Source organism: Hyla sarda, chromosome 2 (genome assembly GCF_029499605.1).
Source record: "Hyla sarda isolate aHylSar1 chromosome 2, aHylSar1.hap1, whole genome shotgun sequence".
NCBI classification, from domain to species: domain Eukaryota; kingdom Metazoa; phylum Chordata; class Amphibia; order Anura; family Hylidae; genus Hyla; species Hyla sarda.
The window spans coordinates 103,247,406-103,271,172 of NC_079190.1; the positions used below are offsets into that span (position 1 = coordinate 103,247,406).

At 45.6% G+C, this 23,767-nt stretch overlaps 1 protein-coding gene across 3 annotated transcripts in view; it reads left to right on the forward strand.

The window, feature by feature from the left end:
- Positions 1–23,767, forward strand: part of VDR (vitamin D receptor) — a 180,354-nt gene that overhangs the window by 37,501 nt on the left and 119,086 nt on the right. The window contains exon 2 of one of the 3 annotated variants that reach the window (XM_056562744.1): positions 22,122–22,319. The exons of the other annotated variants lie outside the window; for them this stretch is intronic. The gene's annotated coding sequence lies outside the window, so the exon portion shown is untranslated. The remainder of the gene's footprint in view (positions 1–22,121; positions 22,320–23,767) is intronic. 3 annotated transcript variants of the gene reach the window in all.

The window sequence follows — 23,767 nt, forward strand, 5'->3', positions numbered from 1 at the left end:
CCTCGTGACATCACGGCCCGCCCCCCCTCCCCCTCAATACAAGTCTATGGGAGGGGACGTGGCGGTCGCCACGCCCCCTGCCATAGACTTACATTAAGGAGTCGAGCCATGACATCACGCTGCTCTGTCCCCTGTATCGCCCGTCATTACGCACAGAGCAAACTCTCTCTGTGCAGCAATGATAGCGCAGTGCCGCAGCGGCGATCCCGGGGCTCCCCAGCAGCGGGACCGCGGCGATCTGACATCTTATCCCCTATCCTTTTGGATAGGGGATAAGATGTCTAGGAGCGGAGTACCCCTTTAAGACATTCTTGAGTAAGGCTTTGTACACCTCTGCTTTAGAGGCTCAGTTCGGAGTTGGATTGCATACTCTATTTAAGTAGAAATTTTTTAAAGGAGTATGGTGGCACATGCTGAATTCTAGAAGTCTTTGCAGAGAAATGGATGTATCTCTCAGCCAGCCGGGGAGTGGATCATAATGCCGCCTGCTTCCCTTGCTAATAACTAACTATCACAGCAGATCTCCGGAGTGAGACCCCGTGCGAAGAGCATGTCTGATCGAAATGTCAAAAGTTGTTTTTAATGACAGTAATACTTTAAGAAAACAAAATGTTATAACTGCTAAAACATTATTTTTTTTTTTACCAGTCTTTAAAGCTTAAGAGTTGTGTCACTAAGAGATTTAACATATATTTAGGCACCTGAGTTAAGAGCTACTGCTCAAAAAAAAATTAAGGGAACACTGAGATAACACATCTTAGATCTGAACGAATGAACTAATCATATGAAATCATAATTAAATGTGCTGACAACAAGATCACACAAAAATGATCAATGGAAATCAAATCTATCAACCCATGGAGGTCTGGATATGGAGTCACACTCAAAATCAAAGTGGAAAACCACACTGTAGGCCAGTGTTTCCCAGCCTTTTTCGGGTCGGGGCACACCTCCAAAAAAAAAAAAGTTCCGCGGGGCACCGCTACAGAGGTTGACGAGCAAAGAAAAAAGAAAAAAAAAAAAAGGGGGGGGGGGGGGGGCGGGAAATGGTAAAAAAATGCAATGCACTGTCTATTTATCAGTGGGTATGTAGTTTAAAGTGCTGCTTTATACAGCAACTCACCAATGACGTCTTCTCTAATTTGCAATGTTGCCTTCTCTTCTCCATTTGGTCCGGGCCATCATCATCACGATTTCTTCCACACACAATTCTTCACCGTTAAACCTGCAAAACAAATCTATTAGGTGCCAAACTTTTTTTTAAATGGGTGACAGAGGGGTGTAGAAGAGTGTACATGGGTGACAGAGGGATGTAGAGGGGTGGACATGGGTGACAGAGGGGTGTAGAGGAGCGTACAGAGGGGTGTAGAGGAGCATACATGGGTGACAGGGGTGTAGAGGAGCATACAGAGGGGTGTACAGGAGCGTACATGGGTGACAGAGGTGTAGAGGAGTGGACAGAGGGGTGTAGAGGAGCGTACAGAGGGGTGTAGAGGAGCGTACATGGGTGACAGGGGTGTAGAGGAGTGGACAGAGGGGTGTAGAGGAGCGTACAGAGGGGTGTAGAGGAGCGTACATGGGTGACAGGGGTGTAGAGGAGTGGACAGAGGGGTGTAGAGGAGTGGACAGAGGGGTGTAGAGGAGCAGACAGAGGGGTGCAGTAGAGCGTACATGGGTGACAGGGGTGTAGAGGAGTGTACCGAGGGGTGTATAGGAGCGTACATGGGTGACAGGGGTGTAGAGGAGTGTACAGAGGGGTGTATAGGAGCGTACATGGGTGACAGGGGTGTAGAGGAGTGGAGAGAGGGGTGTAGAGGAGCGTACATGGGTGACAGGGGTGTAGAGGAGTGGACAGAGAGGTGTAGAGGAGCAGACAGAGGGGTGCAGAGGAGCGTACATGGGTCGACAGGGGTGTAGGAGTGTACAGAGGGGTGTAGAGGAGCATACATGGGTGACAAAGGTGTAGAGGAGTGGAGAGAGGGGTGTAGAGGAGCGTACATGGGTGACGGGTGTAGAGGAGTGGACAGAGAGGCGTAGAGGAGCGGACAGAGGGGTGCAGAGGAGCGTGCATGGGTGACAGAGGTGTAGAGGAGTGTACAGAGGGGTGTAGAGGAGTGGACAGAGTGGTGTAGAGGAGCGTACATGGGTGAAAGGGGTGTAGAGGAGTGTACAGAGGGGTGTAGAGAAGCAGACATGGGTGACAGGGTATGTAGAGGAGTGTACAGAGGGGTGTAGAGAAGCAGACATGGGTGACAGGGGTGTAGAGGAGCAGACAGAGGGGTGTAGAGGAGCGTACATGGGTGACAGGGGTGTAGAGGAGTGGACAGAGGCGTAGAGGAGCGTGCATGGGTGACAGAGGTGTAGAGGAGTGTACAGAGGTGTGGAGAGAGGGGTGTAGAGGAGTGTACATGGGTGACGGGTGTAGAGGAGTGGACAGAGGGGTGTAGAGGAGTGTACATGGGTGACAGGGGTGTAGAGGAGTGGACAGAGGGGGTGTAGAGGAGTGTACAGAGGGGTGTACAGGAGCATACATGGGTGACAGAGGTGTAGAGGAGTGGACAGAGGGGTGTAGAGGAGTGGACAGAGTGGTGTAGAGGAGCGTACATGGGTGAAAGGGGTGTAGAGGAGTGGACAGAGGTGACGGGTGTAGAGGAGTGGACAGAGGGGTGTAGAGGAGCGTACATGGATGACAGGGGTGTAGAGGAGTGTACAGAGGGGTGTAGAGAAGCAGACATGGGTGACAGGGGTGTAGAGGAGGGGACAGAGGGGTGTAGAGGAGCGTACATGGGTGACGGGTGTAGAGGAGTGGACAGAGGGGTGTAGAGGAGTGGACAGAGGGGTGCAGAAGAGCGTACATGGGTGACAGGGGTGTAGAGGAGTGTACAGAGGGGTGTACAGGAGCATACATGGGTGACAGAGGTGTAGAGGAGTGGACAGAGGTGTAGCGGAGCAGACAGAGGGGTGCAGAAGAGCGTACATGGGTGACAGGGGTGTAGAGGAGTGGACAGAGGGGTGTAGAGGAGCGTACATGGGTGAAAGGGGTGTAGAGGAGTGGACAGAGGTGACAGGGGTGTAGAGGAGTGGACAGAGGGGTGTAGAGGAGCGTACATGGATGACAGGGGTGTAGAGGAGTGTACAGAGGGGTGTAGAGAAGCAGACATGGGTGACAGGGTATGTAGAGGAGTGTACAGAGGGGTGTAGAGAAGCAGACATGGGTGACAGGGGTGTAGAGGAGGGGACAGAGGGGTGTAGAGGAGCGTACATGGGTGATGGGTGTAGAGGAGTGGACAGAGGGGTGTAGAGGAGTGGACAGGGGTGCAGAGGAGTAGACATGGGTCGACAGGAGGGTGAACATGGGTGACAGAGGGATGACAGAAGGGTGGACGGGGGTGACAGGGATGACAGGAGGGTGGGTGGGGGTGGACATGGGTGATGGGGGGTGAACGGGAGTGAAAGGGATGACAGGAGGGTGAACATGGGTGTGAACAGGGATGACAGGAGGGTGGACAGGGGTGACAGGAGGGTGGACAGGGGTGGTGGACATGGGTGATGGGTGGGGGGGCGGACTCTGTGACAGGGGGGGGCGGACTGGGTGATGGGGGGGGCGGACTGGGTGACGGGGGGGGAGGCGGACTGGGTGACGGGGGGGGGGAGGCGGACTGGGTGACGGGGGGGGGGAGGCGGACTGGGTGACGGGGGGGGGGGGGCGGACTGGGTGACGGGGGGGGGGAGGCGGACTGGGTGACGGGGGGGGGGGGGGCGGACTGGGTGACGGGGGGGGAAGGGGCGGACTGGGTGACGGGGGGGGGGGGGGAAGGGGCGGACTGGGTGACGGGGGGGGGGGGGGGGGGCGGACTGGGTGACGGGGGGGTATACGGTGGACCCGGGTGATGGGGGGGGGGGGGGGGTTGGACAGGGTTGAAAAGGGGTAACAGAGGGGTGGAAAGGGTACAGTACCTTAAGCAAGCCGATCCGCGCAGCTTGCAGGTCCACGGCAGACATGGGAGTCCGGCGCAGGTGAAGATCGTTCCGCCCCAGGGACCCATTTTCGGCCCACTGCACCGCAAGGTAGAAGGGGGAGGGGGACGCAGGGAATGCAGTGGGGAGGGGGAGGGGGACGCTGTGTGCGCAGTGCGCACGCAGGCTTCCCTTCCCCCCCCCTGTGCCGCCAGTCATAAGCGCGCAGGCCGGGGCGGGATATTAAAAAAATAAATAAATAAATAATCACAGCAAAATCCCGCGGCACCACGGCCAGTGGCGAACGGCACACACGTGTGCCGCGGCACCGTGGTTGGGAATCACTGCTATAGGCTGATCCAACTTTGATGTAATGTCCTTAAAGGGGTTCTCCGGTCCTTAGACATCTTATCCCCTATCCAAAGGATAGGGGTTAAGATGCCTTATCGCAGGAGTCCCGCCACTGGGGACCCCCGTGATCTCACGCCTCCGCTCCTGTGTGATGTCACGCTCCGCCCCTCAATGCAAGCCTATGGGAGGGGGCGTGACCGCTATCACACCCCCTCCTGTAGGATTGCATTGAGGGGCGGAGCGTGACGTCACATGGGGGCGGAGGCGTGACGTCACACGCCGCCGGCCCTGTGGTCGCCGGTAATCAGTCCCGGAGTGAACACGCTCTGGGGATTGATTACAAACGGGGTGCCGCTTCCAAGATCACGGGGCCCCCCAGCGGCGGGACTCCCGCGATCAGGCATCTTATCCCCTATCCTTTGGACCGGAGAACCCCTTTAAAACAAGTCAAAATGAGGCTTAGTAGTGTGTATGATCTCCACGTGCCCGTATGACCTTTCACAACATCTGGTCATGCTCCTGATGAGGTGGCGAGTTGTCTCCTGAGGGATGTCCTCCCAGACCTGGACTAAAGCATCCGCCAACTACTGGACAGTTTGTGGTGCAATGTGGCGTTGGTGGCTGGAGCGAGACATGATGTCCCTGATGTGCTCAATCAGATCCAGGCCTGGGGAACGGGTGGTCCAGTCCATAGCATCAATGCCACCCTTTTGCAGGAACTGCTGACACACTCATGCCACATGAGGTTTTGCATTGTTTTGCATTAGGAGGAACCCAGGGCCAACCGCACCAGCATAGGGTCTCACAAGGGGTTTGAGGATCTCATTTCGGTACCTAATGGCAGTCGGTCTACCTTTTGGCAAGCACATGGAGATCTGTGCGTCCTCCCCAAAGAAATGCCACCCCACACCATTACTGACCCACCGCCAAACCGGTCATGCTGAACGATGTTGCAGGCAGCAGAACGTTCTCCACAGCGTCTCCAGACTGTCACATGTGCTCAGTGTGACCCTGCTTTCATCTGTGAAGAGCACAGGGCACCAGTGGCGAATTTTTCAATCTTGGTGTTCTCTGGTAAATGCCAAACATCTTGCACGGTGTTGGGCTGTAAGCATAACCCCCACCTGTGGACGTTGGGCCCTCATACCACCCTCATGGAGTCTGTTTCTGACCGTTTGTGTGGACACATGCACATTTGTGGCCTGCTGGAGGTCATTTTGCAGGGCTCTGGCAGTGCTCCTCCTTGCACAAAGGTGGAGGTAGCGGTTCTGCTGGGTTGTTGCCCTCCTACGGCCTCCTCCACGTCTCCTGATGTACTAGCCTGTCTTCTGGTAGCACCTCCATTCTCTGGACACTACGCTGACAGACACAGCAAACCTTTTGCCACAGCTCGCATTGATGTGCCATCCTGATTTGAGCTGCACTACCTGAGCCACTTGTGTTGGTTGTAGACTCGTCTCATGCTACCACTAGAGTGAAAGCACCGCCAGTATTCAAAAGTGACCATAACTTCAGCCAGGAAGCATAGGAACTGAGAAGTGGTCTGTGCCTATAATTTCCACCTGTTGTCTGTTCCATTTGCACAACAGCATGTGAAATTGATTGCCAATCAGTGTTGCTTCCTGAGTGGACAATGTGATTTCACGGAAGTGTGATTGACTTGGAGTTACATTGTGTTGTTTAAATGTTCCCTTTATTTTTTTTGAGCAGTGTAGATTTACTTGATATGTATATTTAAAATCTTCAAAAAAATTTAACTTTTCAGGAGGGATATTTTAATTGTAATGTGACGGGTTATATATATATATATATATATATATATATATATATATATATATATATATATATATATATATATATATATATATATATATATATATATATAATATAATATAATATATAATATATAATATATAATATATAATATATATATATATATATAAAAATTAAACCTTGGATATGTTCTATTTTGTGTCTAACTTCCAGTCTAATTAGCCACACTAATTCAAAGGGGTTGTCGTTCAAAAATTCTTTATGGCCCAGGATAGGCCAATAATAGTTAATCTGCAAGGTGCTGGCCAGCACAGCTGTAGGGACTTTAATAATCTATGTACGGGAGCACCAGGTTAGTAAAGCACCAGTGAAGTAAATGGGAGCTGTGCTGTGCTGTAAGCTATAAATAATTTTTACCTGGACCTTTTAACTCGAAAATGGGGTACCTTTCAGAATGAAAGTTTCTATAAGAGGGAAAATAGGATTTTTTTGTTACTTATGCAACTAATCACAGAATATAACATGTTGCTTTGATTTTTAGATTAGGCACTTTGAGGTTTGTTCAGATTTGGCATATGCCCTGTGGATTTTATGCAAGGAAATCTTCATAAAAAATCTGCAGCGAGTTTCTCTGCATAAAAATCTGCACCAAATAAAGCTCACTGTGTACATTCTGCAGATTTAACCTGTAGATTCCCTTGCATGAAATCCACAACGTATTTGCTTTGTATAAATATGCCAGAAAGGAGATTTTTCTGTCTGCTTCTTGAGTCATGACACCAAATGTAAAAACATTAGCTATGGGTAAAATGTCAAGAGCATTGGGTGAGATTTATCCAAACCTATCCAGAGGAAAAGTTGCTGAGTTGCCTATAGCAACCAATCAGATTGCTTCTTACGTTGTTTTAGAGGCCTTTTCGAAAATTAAAGAAGCGATCTGATTGGTTGCTATGGGAAACTTAGCAACTTTTCCTCTGGACAGATTTTGATTAGTTTCCCCCATTATTCTTAGGGTGTCCTGTCATTCACTAACTCTCCATGACTACCAACAAATATCAAAATTTTTAAAAAGCCCCTTCATTTCATGTAGCAGTACCATTCGTGAAGAGGAGGTTGTAGAGGGTAACTGATGGGTGTAGTCCTCCTGTAAATTGATGTAATCAATAATAAGAACACGCTATTATTACAGTGGGTGTTGTGTTCATGCCAGTTTTAGTGTTCGTGCCAGCATAGTTTGGAATAAACCAGATCTTTCTTTTTGTTTTTTTTATGTAGTAACTATGGTAAGCCACTAATTTTCCTATAAGCAATATTGCCAGGGAAACAACCTATTTTGGCTTAATTCAGTAGCTGTGGTATAAAGGCAGTATCTCTTCTTCAAAAAAATAACTAATTGGCAACATTTTGACTCGGTTGTCAGCATTGTTTCCTTGAAGTTCTGGGTTCCTGGGCTAGAGTTCAACCAAGGGCAACATCTGCATAATACAGTATTTGTATGATCTTCCCGTGTTGAGATTCCTTCGTCCCATGTACTGGTTCCTGCGGTGGGTGCAATTCTTAAACACATTGTTAATGGCATACAGCAATTTTGCACTTAGACACTCATTTTTGTTTGTAAAATTGCTGTATATTAACAATTACAGGTAATATAGTGATATTTTGCAAAGGACCTTTTTAAATGTGGCAATTATTGGTTGGACAGACTGATTTTTACAGTTTGAATTGAACTTGAGATAAAACAGACATGGTCGCACATTCACAACATGCACCTTGATCTAATGCTTCTCAGCAACATTTATTTAACTAACAGGTCGTTAATGTACTTCATGATCCTGAAGTGCAAGCCCACTAGCCACGTCACGGCCACCTGCAATTTTGAAGGGGTTGTCCAGGAATCGAAAAACAGACCTAATTTATTTGCTCCCTGACTGTCTCCAGGTTGGTTGTGGTTCTGCAGCTCAGTTCCATTGAAGTGCATGGAGCCAAGTTGTAATACCACATTCAACCTGGAGACAGACAGGGAGCGGTCTTTGAAAGAAATTAGGGCTGTTTTTTGATTCCTGGATAACCCCTTTAAAGGGGTACTCCGGCGCTTAGACATCTTATCCCCTATCCAAAGGATAGGGGATAAGATGCCTGATCGTGGGCATCCCGCCGCTAGGGACCCCCGTGATCTTGCATGTCGCACCCCGTTAAAATCAGTCCCCGGAGCGCGTTCGCTCCGGGTCTGATTACTGTCGATCACGGGGCCGGAGCATCAGCTGTCACGCCCCCTCCCATAGACTTGCATTGAGGGGGTGAGGCGTGACGTCACACGGGGGCGGAGTCGTGACATCTTGATCTTCCGTTCCCGTGGTCGGGAGCCAGAACCTCCAGCGCTGCCGGAAGCAGTAACAGGTGGGTGCCGCGTGCTATATTGCGGCGGGACCCCCGCGATCAGACATCTTATCCCCTATCCTTTGGATAGGGGATAAGATGTCTAGGGGTGGAGTACCCCTTTAAGATCATGCTACCCTAAAAATCCTTGTTAGTCGGCCGCACATGTCCTGGTGTAAACATGGAAAATGCTCCTGACAGTGATGTACAGTATCTTACATATGAGTCCACCCCTTACATTTTAGTGTAAAGATAAATGTTTTAATATATATTTTCACGTGATAACACTAGAGACTAAAGATACATACCTGCTCTCCATTTGCACCTGAGACCTTGTTACACTAAAACAATATTAAACACTGATAGGCTATGTTCACATCTGCATTCAGAGATCCATTCGCTGATTCCCTTATAATAGAATTTTAGCAGAAAAAAATATCCAGCATGTCAGTCTTTTTTTTTCTCTACTTAAGGGTACGTTCACACGCGCGGATTTACAGCTTATTTTACGCTGCAAATCCGCTGGTGAAGGCCCGCTCTATGCTGGCTTTATATGTGCCTGCTGGTAGCGGCAATTCACCGCTACCAGCAGACACATTGCAGCGATGGGCAAGTCGCAGTGTACTCGCACATCGCGGGAGCTCTCTTCCTAGCTCAGAGCAGGGAGAGCCATCGTGATGTGAGAGTACGCCGCGCACATCGCTGCACTTCATATTGCTGCTACCAGCAGGCAGATATAAAGCCAGCATCCAGCGGGATCCGCAGCTAAATACGCTGCAAAAATCCGCGCGTGTGAATGTACCCTAAATCATGAAAAATACCGGGCATCTAACGGAACCCAGACTGACCCCATTCAAAGTGAATAGGACCTGTTGGGTTCTGTTGATGTCCGCTGTTATTAATTTAAATAGTATTTTTATCACTGGGTTACTGGGTTGTGAGCTTGTGTGAACTTTTCTTGTATACATTTTCAGGCTATTTGGATTTATCTTCATCTCTACAGAGGTTACAAATGCCACTAGCAGGCATGACATCATCTGAAGCCATATAAGGGAGAACTTCCTCCTTCACTCTGCTGGACACAGCCCAGAGCAGTTCAGTGTGAGATAAGCTATGATTGGCTAAGGCTGCACACACACACCCTGGGGGGGGGGGGGGGGGGATGTGCTCTGGACAAGTAGGGAGACGCCTAGTGGCAGGTTTTATAAACACAAATAAAACATAGAAAACCATAATGAGTGCAATAGCAGAAATTGGTTTTAATGACAGTGCCCATTTAAGTAAATCTGAACCAGTAATTTGGGCCTCATTTTGTATACAGGCCAATGAGAATGAAATACTGATGAAAATACTATTTGTGAACCCTGCCTATATCAGAAGTCTGATACAATGATGACCAAAGGTGACAAACTATATAACATGGCAGCATATCCTGATGTCACTTGTTGAATAAATATTTATAAAATTCAATAGATAAGTGGATGTTGTAGGATTAAAGTGCTCGCCATTGCATGCGTAGAATCAAAATAGACAACCATGCTTAGGGCCTAGCAATATCAGAAAAAATTATATGTAAAACAATTGCTAAAACTTAACACCTTAAGGACAACGCCTCTTTTTACCTTTAACCCCTTAATGACGCGGGGCGTATCCATACGCCCCCATTTTAAATTCCTTAAAGGGGTACTCCGGTGGTTAATATTTTTGCCTAGTTTGCAGCTTCTGTTTATGCTTTATCTTTTTACAATTGACATGTTTTATGGGTTTTGGCAGCATGTGTCATTTTTTATTACCTGTTTGTGGGGCAGGAAGTTCTGTAGTTCAGAGTACTATCTATTACTGTTGTCCACATTGTCGGCCATGTTCGGAGTAGGCTGTGGACAACGCATCATGAGAGTGGGTGGCTTCTATCACGCCCAGCTTCTGAATATGCATGCTGTTTAGGGAGAGGGCGGGGTGAAGGCAGAGCCAAGGAAGACAGGAGATACACGCCCCTCCTCCTCTCCCCTGTGCCTGTCATCAGTGTATAGCAGATCATGCTGTGTGCAGGGCTGTGGAAGTAACATGTCTGAGGGCTGTGGAAGTAAGGAGGTGCAGGCCCTCTGTCATCACTGTACAGGTGAGATCAGGCTGTGGAAGAGGAGGGGAAAAAAAACTCCTGGGAGTTGTTGTCCCTATTGTGTGTGTGTGTGTGTGTGTGTGTGTGTGTGTGTGTGTGTGCGCGCAAGTGTTTCCCAACCAGGGTGCCTCCAGCTGTTGCAAAACTACAACTCCCAGCATGCCCTGACAGCCTTTGGGCATGCTGGGTTTTGTTGTAGCTTTGCAACAGCTGGAGGCACACTGGTTAGGAAACACTGCTAGCCTATTCAGCATACACATACCTGCTCTTGTTTGCTTGGTTAGCCATGTTCTCCCTCTACATAGCTGAACCAATCGCTGGTCGTTTCATATGCATGCGTACTTCTCTTTGTATGTGTTGTTGCGCTCGCTGTGCATCCAATCAGAATGTATAAGGCGTGGTTTCTTATGCCCTTCATTTCATTCATCTGTTTCTGATTTTTCTGTGTGCGTGTGTGTATTTTGCGGATACGCATGTATGTTTTTTTTTAAGGTTATGTTTGTTTCTAGGGGGTGGAAATGTAGATTATCTTCTAATGTCCAGGTGTAATTCATTTGTTGCTCATCTTGCTTCCTGACATCGCAATTAGCCATGTGAGTTCAAGCAGCAAAAACAGGTTGGCGTCAACCAGGTGTAACCCAGGGGGAAAAAAGAAATGCCCCAAGCCAAACCAGCAGGCCATATAGCATTCTGGGATGTGTAGGTTTTTGTCACAGGAAGAAAAAGGAAATGGAAACATAGATAGTAAAACAAAGTGGGGGATAAAAAGACAACAAGAACGGAAAAAAAGTTGTCTAAACACTAACAAAAGATAACAAACAATACATACAGGGTAAGTCAAAAACAGAAAAAGACGTTGACCACTGGAGTACCCCTTTAACGACTGAGGGCGTATGGGTACGCCTGTGGGAATTCCTGTCCCCGCCGCTTGCCGGGCAAACCCCTGGGGGGGGGGTCCTGAGTCAATTCAGACCGGCTATTTGCGGCTAGTCCAAGACAGCCCCATTCACCCTTACCCAGCAGGAGTGAGGTGGCACGGGTGCCGCCTCACGATCACGTGATTGATCGGTCGTAACGACCAACCAATCACGACCCTGCTGGGTGGTGATCAGGATGGCAAAGATGTAGCGATCGGGGCCGGCTGGGGTCTCCTACCTTGCCCTGGTCCGGCTGGGGTCTGCTCGGGATCGGTGGCGGCGTCAGGAGCAGCGGGGGTCCCGGCGGCAGGATACAGCAGGAGGTGAGGCCTGTTCACCTCCTGCTGTTGCTTAGCAATAACTCGCAGCATGCACAGCCAAAGGGCATGCTGGGAGTTGTAGTTTTGCAACAGCTGGAGTTCCAACTACAACTCCCAGCATGCCCTTTGGTAGTCTGTGCATGCTGGGGGTTGTAGTTATGCAACAGCTGGAGGCACATTTTTTCAAACTCCCAACATGTAGCAGTGTGCCTCCAGCTGTTGCAAAACTACAAATCCCAGCATGCCCTTTGACTGTCAATGCATGCTGATTGTTGCACTTTTGCAACAGCTGGAGACACATTGGTTGTGAAACTGAGTTTGTTACCTAACTCAGTGTTTTGCAACCAGTGTGCCTCCAGCTGTTGCAAAAAAACAACTCCCAGCATGCTGGGAGTTGTAGTTTTGCAACAGCTGGAGGTTTGCCTCCCCCCCATTTGTACTGCACTGTTTCCAAAACGGAGCCTCCAGCTGTTTGAAAAACAACAACTCACAGTATTGCCGGACAGCCACTGACTGTCAAGGCATGCTGGGAGTTTTGCAACAGCTGGAGACACCCTGTTTGGGAAACACTGCCTTAGGGTATTTTTGTGGTGGATTCAAATCCCCAATTAAGGCCTCAAATGCGCATGGCGCTCTCTCACTTCGGAGCCCTGTTGATTTTCAAGGAAACAGTTTAGGGCCACATATGGGGTATCTCCGTACTCAGGAGAAATTGTGTTACAAATTTTGGGGGGCTTTTTCTCCTTTTACCCCTTATGAAAAGGTAAAGTTGGGGTCTACACCAGCATGTTAGTGTAAAAAAAAAATTTTTTACACTAACATGATGGTGTTGCCCCATATTTTTATTTTTCACAAGCGGTAAAAGGAAAAAAAAGACCCCCAAAATTTGTAACGCAATTTCTCCTGAGTACAGAATTACCCCATATGTGGGCTCTGCGGGCGCACAACATGGCTCAGAAGTGAGAGTGTGCCATGTACACCCCTCACGTATTGTAATAAGGGGTACAGTGAGCATTTACACCCCACAGGTGTCTGACAGATTTTTGGAACGGGGGTCCGTGAAAATGAAAAATTTAATTTTTCATTTGCACAGCCCACTGTTCCAAAGATCTGTCAAATGTCAGTGGGGTGTAAATACTCACTGCACCCCTTATTAAATTCTGTGAGGAGTGTAGTTTCCAAAATGGGGTCACATGTGTGGGGGGTGGGGGGGGGGGGGTCGTCCACTGTTCCGGCACCACTGGGAGCTTTGTAAACACACATGGCCTCCCAATTCTATTCCAACCAAATTCTCTCACCAAAAGTTCAATGGTGTTCCTTCTCTTCTGAGCATTGTAGTTCGCCCGCAGAGCACTTTTCATCCACATATGGGGTATTTCCATACAAATTTTGGGAGGCTTTTTTTCTCCAATTACCCCTTGTGAAAATGAAAAATTTAGGGTAAAAACAGCATTTTAGTGAAAAATCAAATTTTTCATTTTCACGTTCAACTTTAGCAGAAATTTGTCAAGCACCTGTGGGCTGTTAACGCTCACTGTACCCCTTGTTACATTCCTTAAGGGGTGTTGTTTGCATGTAGGTTTTTACATTTTTTTTTTTTTCTGTTCTGGCACCATAGGGGACAATATGGACATAGGGGACCACTAAATGCGACAAAAACATTTCAACAAAATTTGCTTTCCAAAAGGCAAATGTGACTTCTTCTCTTCTGAGCATTGTAGTGCGCCTGCAGTGCACTTGACGTCCATACATGGGGTATTTCCATACTCAGAAGAGATTGGGTTACAAATTTGGGGGGGCATTTTCTCCGATAACCACTTGATGTAAAATTTGGGGGAAAACCAGCATTTTAGTGGAAAAATAAATAAATAAATTCATTTACACATCCAACTTTAACAAAAAGTCGTCAAACACCTGTGGGGTATTAAGGCTCAGTGGACCCCGTGTTACGTTCCTTGAGGGGTGTAGTTTCCAAAATGGTATGCCGTGTTGTGGTTTTTTTTTTTTTTTTTGCTGTTCTGGCACCATAGGGGCTTCCTAAATGGGACATGCCCCCCAAAAAGCCATTTCAGAAAAACTCACTCTCCAAAATCCCATTGTCGCTCCTTCCCTTCTGAGGCCTCTAGTACACCCACAGAGCACTTGACATACACATACGGGTTACAGATTTTGGGGGCCTTTTTCTCCTTTTACCCCTTGTAAAATTTCAAAAACTGTGTCTACAAGAAAACGCGAGTGCAAAAAAGATTTAGAATTTTCTCCTTTACCTTGCTGCTATTCCTGTGAAACACCTAAAGGGTAAACACACTTTCATTTGGGGGGGGGGGCAGTTTTTATAATGGGGTCATTTATGGGATATTTCTAATATGAAGACCCCTCAAATCCACTTCACAACTGAACTGGTCCCTGAAAAATTCCGATTTTGAAAATTTTGTGAAAATTTGGAAAATTGCTGCTGAACTTTGAAGCCCTCTGATGTCTTCCAAAAGTAAAAACATGTCAACTTTATGATGCAAATATAAAATGGGCATATTGTATATGTGAATCAATATATCATTTATTTGGAATACCCATTTTCCTTACAAGCAGAGAGTTTCAAAGTTAGAAAAATGCAAAATTTTTAAATAATTTTCATGACATTTTGGGATTTTTCACCAAGAAAGGATGCAAGTAACGACGAAAATTTACCACTGTGTTAAAGTAGAATATGTCACGAAATAACTATCTCGGAACCATAATAATCGGTAAATGCATCCCAGAGTTATTAACGCATAAAGTGACAGTGGTTAGAATTGCAAAAAAGGGCTCAGTCCATAAGGTGAGAAAGGGCTCAGTCCTTAACCCCTTAAGGACCAAGGACGTACCGGTACGTCCTTGGTCCTGCTCTCCTGATATAACCCGGGGTTACACGGTAACCCCGCATCATATCACGGCGGGCCCGGCGTCATAGTGAAGCCGGGACCCGCTGCTAATAGCGCGCAGCGCCGATCGTGGCGCCTCGCGTTATTAACCCTTTAACTGAGCCTTGCGACTAAAACCGAAAGTGAAAGCTGCCGGTTAACTCAGTGGGCTGTTCGGGATAGTGGCGGCGAAATCGTGGCATCCCGAACAGCTTACAGGACAGCGGGGAGGGCCCCTACCTGCCTCCTCGCTGTCCAATCGCCGAATGACTGCTCAGTGCCTGAGATCCAGGCATGTGCAGTCATGCGGCAGAATCATCGATCACTGGTTTCCTATGAGAAACCAGTGATCAATGATGAAGATCAGTGTGTGCAGTGTTATAGGTCCCTATGGGACCTATAACACTGCAAAAAAAAAAGTGAAAAAAAAAAAGTGAATGAATATAATTTAACTCCTCCCCTATTAAAAGTTTGAATCTCCCCCCTTTTCCCATAAAAAAAAGAAACACAGTGTAAATAAAAATAAACATATATGGTATCACCGCATGCGGAAATGTCCAAATTATAAAAATATATCATTAAACCGCACGGTCAATGACGTGCGCGGAAAAAAATTCCAAATCCAAAATAGTGCATTTTTGGTCCCTTTTTATATCATTTAAAAATGAATAAAAAGCAATTTATAAGTCCTATCAATGCAAAAATGGTACCATTAAAAACTTCAGATCACGGCGCAAAAAATGAGCCCTCATACCGCCCCATACACGGAAAAATAAAAAAGTTATAGGGGTCAGAAGATGACAATTTTAAACGTATTAATTTTCCTGCATGTAGTTCTGATTTTTTCCAGAAGTCCGACAAAATCAAACCTATATAAGTAGGGTATCAATTTAATCGTATGGACCTACAGAATAAAGATAAGGTGTCATTTTTACCGAAAAATGTACTACGTAGAAACGGAAGCCCCCAAAAGTTACAAACAGCGCTTTTTTTCAATTTTGTCGCACAATGATTTTTTTTTTCTGTTTCACCGTAGATTTTTGGGCAAAATGACTGATGTCATTACAAAGTAGAATTTGGTGGCGCAAAAAAAATAAGCCATCATATGGATTTATAGGTGCAAAATTGAAAGAGTTCTGATTTTTTAAAGGCAAGGAGCAAAAAATGAAAATGCAAAAACGGAAAAAACCCCGGTCCTTAAGGGGTTAAAGAGTACCTGTCATCAAACCATATTTTTCAAAACTAACTCAGATTATATTCTCTAACTACTCCTAACACCCCTTCTGCCCTTTAAAAAAAAAAACATTTACAGGCTTTAAAGGGGTATTCCAGGCCAAAACTTTTTTTATATATCAACTGGCTCCGGAAAGTTAAACCGATTTGTAAATTACTTCTATTAAAAAATCTTAATCCTTCTAATAGTTATTAGCTTCTGAAGTTGAGTTGTTGTTTTCTGTCTAACTGCTCTCTGACTCGCGTCCCGGGAGCTGTGCAGTTCCTATGGGGATATTCTCCCATCATGCACAGCTCCCGGGACGTGACATCATCATTGAGCAGTTAGACAGAAAACTTCAGAAGCTAATAACTATTGGAAGGATTAAGATTTTTTAATAGAAGTAATTTACAAATCTGTTTAACTTTCCGGAGCCAGTTGAGGTTTTGCCTGGAACACCCCTTTAAAAATCTCAGTATCATACCTTTCCCCTTGCTCACATTGTGTGAGCTCCCAGCAGGAGAGAATGGGCGTTCTCCAGCAGGCGTGACCTCTCCGGCCAAACCAGGAGGTGACCAAACTAACTGTTTGACTTGCGGCAGGGAACAGAACAGAGCCACCTAGTGGTCATTTTTTCTATCACATTAACCTCTTAAGGACTCAGGGCGTATCTCTACGCCCTGAGCCCGGTCCCGGTGTTTAAAACTGGGTCAGTCCCAGCTGCTATTCATAGCCGGGACCCTGGGCTAACAGCGCGTGTCACTGATAGTTGTGCCACGCGCTATTAACCCTTCAGACGCGGCGGTCAACTTTTATCGCCGAGTCTGAAGGGTTAATAGCGCAAAAGTGAAAGTAAACGCTTCCCGGCAGCTCAGTCGGACTGATCGGGACATCGCGATAAAATCACGATGTCCCGATCAGCTAGGATGCGAGCGGAGACCCCCTTACCTTGCTCCGTCACGTCCGATCTGGGTTTGATTGCTCCAAGCCTGAGCTACAGGCTTGAGCAATAGAGCCCCTATCTCTCTGATCCATGCAAAGCTATGACTTTGCAGGGATCAGCATAAGAGATCAGTGTGTGCAGTGTTATAGGTCCTTATGGGAGCTATAGCACTGCAAAAAAAAGTGAGAAAAAAAAGTTAACAAAGGTAATTTAACCCATTCCATAATAAAAGTCTGAATCACCCCCCCCCCCCTTTTCCCATAAAAAAAAACTGTGTAGATAAAAATAAACATATGTGGTATCGCCACATGCGGAAATGTCTGAACTATAAAAATATATTGTTAATTAAATCACACGGTCAATGGCGTCCGCGCAAAAAAATTCCAGAATCCAAAATAGTGTATTTTTGTCACTTTTTATATCATGAAAAAATGTTAACGATCAATAAGTCCTATCAATGCAAAAATGGTAGCAATAAAAACTTCAGAACACAGCGCAAAAAATGAGTCCTCATACTGGTCCGTACACGGAAAAATAAAAAAGTTTTAGTGGTCAGAAGATGAGAATTTTTAACTTATAAATTTTCCTGCATGTACCTTATTTATCGGCGTATAACACGCACTTTTTAGGCTAAAATTTTTAGCCTAAAGTCTGTGTGCGTGTTATACGCCGATACACCCCCAGGAAAGGCAGGTGGAGAGAGGCCGTCGCTGCCCGCTTCTCTCCCCCTGCCTTTCCTGGGGTCTAGAGCGCTGCTGTCGGCCCTTTTCACCCCCTGGTTATCGGCGCCGCTGCCCGTTCTGTCCCCCTGACTATCGGTGCCGGCGCCAATAGCCAGGGGGAGAGAAGCGGCGCCGACAGCCAGGGGGAGAGAAGGGGCAGCGGCACCCATTGCCGGCGCCGCTGCCCCGTTGCCTCCCCCCATCCCCGGTGGCATAATTACCTGAGTCCGGTCCGCGCTGCTCCAGGCCTCCGTCGTGCGTCCCCGGCGTCATTGCTATGCGCTGAACGGCGCGGCGCATGATGTCAGAGCGCCGCGCCGTGCATAGCAACGACTCTGGGGATGCACGACGGAGGCCTGGAGCAGCGCGGACCGGACTCGGGTAATTATGCCACCGGGGATGGGGGGAGGCAACGGGGCAGCGGCGCCGGCAATGGGTGCCGCTGCCCCTTCTCTCCTCCTGGCTGTCGGCGCCGCTTCTCTCCCCCTGGCTATCGGCGCCGCCACCGATAGTCAGGGGGACAGAACGGGCAGCGGCGCCGATAACCAGGGGGTGAAAAGGGCCGACAGCAGCGCTCTAGACCCCAGGAAAGGCAGGGGGAGAGAAGCGGGCAGCGACGGCCTCTCTCCCCCTGCCTTTCCTGGGGGTATATCGGGGTATACACGCGCACACATGCACCCTAATTTTTTCATGGATATTTGGGTAAAAAACTTTTTTTACCCAAATATCCTTGGTAAAATGAGGGTGCGTGTTATAGGCCGGTGCGTGGTATACCCCGATAAATACGGTAGTTATGATTTTTTTCCGAAGTACGACAATATCCAACCTATATAAGTAGGATATCATTTTAACCTTATGGACCTACAGAATAAAGATAAGGTGTTTAGTTTTACCAAAAAATGCACTGTGTAGAAAGTTACAAAATGTAATTTTTTTTCTTCAATTTTGTCGCACAATGAATTTTTTTTTCCGTTTCGCCGTGGATTTTTTGGGTAAAATTACTAATGTGACTGCAAAGTAGAATTGGTGGCGCAAAAAATAATCCATCACATGGAATTGATGAGTGGAAAATATGAAAATGCAAAAAACGTAAAAACGCTGAGTCCTTAAGGGGTTAAGGGCATATAAAGGTTGAGAATTTTAACAGCAAGTAAATAGCAAAATGTCTTATAATTTCATAAGGAACAATGTATTAAAAGTTTAGTTTGGTGACAGGTACTCTTTAATGACACGGCCAAATTTTTGAAATCTGGCATGTCTCTTTGTGGTAATACCCTTAACACGTTTTTACTTAGCGGCGCGATTCTTAGAGTTTATTTATTTATTTATTTATTTATTTTTTATGACATATTGTACTTTATATTAGTCGTAAATCTTTGTTGATTCATGCAGTATTTTTTGTGGAAAAACTCCAAAATATTGTGAAAAACTGGAAAATTTCTGGTGTTTTTTAAAATATATATTTTTTTATGGCATTTACTGTATGGTAAAAATTATTAATTTTATTCTGTGGGTCAATACGATTATGTCAATACCCAATTTTATATAGCTTTTTTTTATGTTCTTTTCCCTATTCTAAACAAAATCCTTTTTTCCCCTTTTTTGTGTTATGTTCTGACAGCCATAACTTTTTTTTTATTTTTCGTCAAACGTCATTGTGTGATTGCTTATTTTTTGCAGGACAAGCTGTACCTTTTTTATTTGTGATTCATGCTACCTTTTGATCTATTTATTTTTTTTTTTTTATTCCACATTTTGGACCAAAATTTGCATTTCTTTTATTTTTTTTTTTTATTAGGGTGTTCACCATGTGGGATAAATACTATAAATAGTTTATTGTATAAGTCATTACGGATGTGGCAATACCTTTTATGTATAGGTTTGGGCGTTTATTTTTATTTTTAATTTTTTTTTGGGTGGGGGGGGTGATAACATAGGGTTTTATTGGGAAAGGGGCATTTTTTTATTTTTATTTTTATTTTCATTTTTTACACTTTAATTTACTTAAACTTTTTCTATTTTTACTTTTTACAGGTTATACTATGCTGAAGCATATCTGTACTGCAGAGCAGTATAATAGTCAGTACTACACTGACTTAACATCCTGTGCGATCCAGCCTATGGCTGGACCTGACAGCAGGCTGCCGGGGTGTAGTGCCAAATTTTGTGTTTTGCCATGGCGGGTGTGCGCGTGTCAGCCAATGGAGCTGTCTTAGTCCAGCACTGGAAAGTGCTGAGTCATGTAACACATTCCACGGCAAAACACAAAATATGGCACTACACCGTTTCACCCGCATTAAACACAATACATAGGGATATAGCACAAGTAAACTGGATTAAAATGATGTATAACTTATCCAGGCCGTCACGCCCCCTCCCATAGACTTGTATTGAGGGGGTGGGCATGATGTCACACGGGGGCGGAGTCGTGACCGCACAATACTCCGGCCCGGTGGTCGTCACACACTGCACACTCGGAGCCTCCATCGCTGCGGAGAGCTCGCAAAGGTGGGTGCTGAATGACAGATGACAAGGGTCCCCAGTGGCGGGACCCCTGCGATCAGACATCTTATCCCCTATCCTTTGGATAAAGGATAAAATGTATTAGGGCCAAAGTACCCCTGCAAATAATTCAGATACCACCCTTAAACTACCCCTAAAAACATGTGTACACACAAGACATATTAAAACAGCAATACATGTGGTGGGTGAGCAAAATAATGTACATAAATATAAGGGACACAGTTGATTACACTGAATATAGATAAGGTCTAAAATTGATAGATATAGCAACAGTAATGTACAAAATGCAAAATATAGCAGCAATTATCGTAACACAATAACGACAGGGACTAGTATATAGACACAATATATTAGTGCAAATATCGCAAATTGTAAACAGAAAATGGTAATGCAAATGGCGCTCCAATTAGTAGGGAGTGTGAGTGGCTGTCCCATATGCACATAGATGCGCTGCTCTGATACAAATTGTTGTCACAAGATCAATATATCCATAGCAGTTGCTGCATAATACACTACTCAAAAACAAAATACAGGGAACACTTAATCAACACAATGTAACTCCAAGTCAATCACACTTCTGTGAAATCACACTGTCCACTCAGGAAGAAACACTGATTGACAATCGATTTCACATGCTGTTGTGCAAATGGAACAGACAACAAATAGAAATTATAAGCAATTAGCAAGACACCCCCAACAAAGTGGTTCTGCAGGTGGTTACCACAGACCACTTCTCAGTTCCTATGCTTCCTGGCTGATGTTTTGGTCACTTTTGAATGCTGGCGGTGCTTTCACTCTAGTGGTAGTATGAGACGGAGTCTACAACCCACACAAGTGTTTCAGGTAGTGCACATCAGGATGGCACATCAGTGCGAGCTGTGGCAAGAAGGTTTGCTGTGTCTGTCAGCGTAGTTTCCAGAGCATGGAGACGCTACCAGGAGACAGGCCAGTACATCAGGAGACTTGGAAGAGGCCATAGGAGGGCAACAACCCAGCAGCAGGACAGCTACCTCTGCCTTTGTACAAGGAGGAGCACTGCAGAGCCCTGTAAAATGACCTCCAGCAGGCCACAAATGTGCATGTGTCTTGTCAGTACAGAGCAGGGTGTTCTGGCCTGGCTGAGGTGAGAGGCCTGTGACTAGCTAAAAGGGGCAAGTATTCTCCTTAGGAAGGAGCACCGCTTCTGGCGTAAAATGGAGATTCAAAAAGGCCATTAGCACTCCGCTGGCTTTCTGGGTAAGGAATATGCAAAGGAACTCGTCACACCTCCTTCTCCGGTAAAAACTGAGACTTCGTTACTGGAGCCAGAGCTGATCTTAGGGCATGCTACCTGAGAAGGTGGTGTGATGGATTCCTTTGCATATTCCATATATATATATATATATATATATATATATATATATATATATATATATATAATATATTAGAAAATCCAGTAGGTGCAAGCACATCTCAGGGGCCCTGGTCCCAGGTCCAAAATAAATCCAACAAGTAAAGGCGACTGCAGCACACAAAATTAGAGCAAAATAAAACTGTGGTTTATTCCGTGAACAGAAGCAACGTTTCGGTGCTCTCGCAACACCATTCTCAAGCCAAATGACAGGGATCCAACATGGTATAAATACAAATGTGCATCAATCAATAATACATAATTACATAAACATCAATTTATAAAAAGTGACAAAAAATATATAATGCAGTGTATAAAAATATCTGAAAAGTGCATAGGGGATGTCACCAACATCCAATAATTAATAGTGCAGATTAAAATTACTGTCGCTATGTACAGTAAACATAAATCAGAGAATGGTTATCATGATACATAATTATTAACACCTGTTTTAATTCATTATAATAATATATAAATTAGGGGAAGGCGGGATAGTAGCAAGACTCACCATCGCATGCATGTCGCGCCAATAATGGCGCGTGACTAAGTGTACTGCGGCTGCGCCGCATCCTACATTGTCATAGTAACTCTAACAGTATAATTCTATGTCCAATCAGGTGCCGCAACGTCACTTTCCCAAGCTCCTTCACTGCGGTCACCTGATCGGGCATAGATGTGTGTGTGTAGTGTCGGCATCAAATCAGGAGCTGTTACTTGGCAAGCACATGGCAGCCCTCGAGCGGTCACCTGACTCACAGACTCCACAGCGCACGCGCAACGGGATCTGTTACGCAAACTCTAATCCGAAAAAGAAGGTAGCCTTTTCAACAAGGTCATCTACTCAATGATGTCATCTTTTGTACAGTGTATTTATTTATTTTAATTTTTAACTTTACATTATTATTCTAAGACCTATCCTTCAAAAGGTCAGAGAGAAGATTTTCCATGACATTTTTTTTAACTTGTTAGTTATTTAAACTATCTGGAGATTTATATCAGTTACAGGAAGAAACAACCCTGACAAGTGACAACGATCACTATCAGGTCTGTGCTGGGTCTAACAAGACGCAACAGCATGGTCATATTACTAGTTACCTGAGGAGCACTGATCACTGGGAACAATGGAGACAGTGTCAGCACTGCTGGCACCATTGCATACCCCCATGTGGCATGTTCTACAGTCCTGTATTAAAGCCTTGCAACTACCACTGTAAATAAAATAAATCCATCAGTAAATAAATAAATAAATAAAAAATTGCAGTCTGCTAGGGTTCAAACATAAAAATTATACTAGTCCAGCAATGCCACTCCAGGCCTCACGACCTGCTTCTCTTTACTTACCTGAAGAATGCACCCTTCCTGCTCCTGTCTGCATCCCTGGGCCACCCTAGAGCCAATCACATTTGACTTCCCTGAAAATTGCACCCTCCCTGCTCCTGACTACATCCCAGGGCCAATCACATCTCTCTGGTAGTCAGCACAAGACCCCTGAGGTTGATTTCTTGCAGAAACATCTGATCTTGATCTCGGCATAAAAAAAAAGTTCACTTAAAGGGGTTCCAAACACTGTTGGGGGAGATTTATCAAAACCTGTCCAGAGGAAAAGTTGCTGAGTTGCCATAGCAACCAATCAGATCACTTATTTCCTTTTTAACAAGGCCTCTGCAAAATTAAATAATTCTGATTGGTTGCTATGGGCAACTTTTCCTCTGGACAGGTTTTAATAAATCTCCCCCTCAGTGTTTCTGTACGCTTCGGTCGTCAAATGGAGGCATGCAGAGATTTTACTTGCATGTTCCATTGGACTCTGGGTTCTTATTTAATTCCTGTTAGGTGCAGATTTGTCATGGAAATGGTTGTCCAATCTGTATCTGGATAATTTTAGTCTCGAGCCACAAAATATCTGGGAGGTTTAAACCAGTATCCTGCTGCCGGACTCATCCTCCCCTCAATCCTTGCATTGCAGTGTCTGCAGTACAAAACCATAGTAGTACTGCTTGCTATAAACAAATGCTCTAAATGCTTTACACAGTAAATAAGGACATTGCTTGCCAGGAATAGAAAGTTCCTCCCCAAAGATCATACATCTGTGGTCTGAGAAATCTTTCCATGTAACTGGGGCCTAATATGCACCTTCCTGCTTTGCTACAATGAATCAGTTTTTTTGTGTTCTGCATTTTGCTTTTTCAGAAATTCCTTTGTTAAAATTCTATTTAAATGTAATATTCTTATGCCAATGACACCTTACTAGCCAATGGTTCAC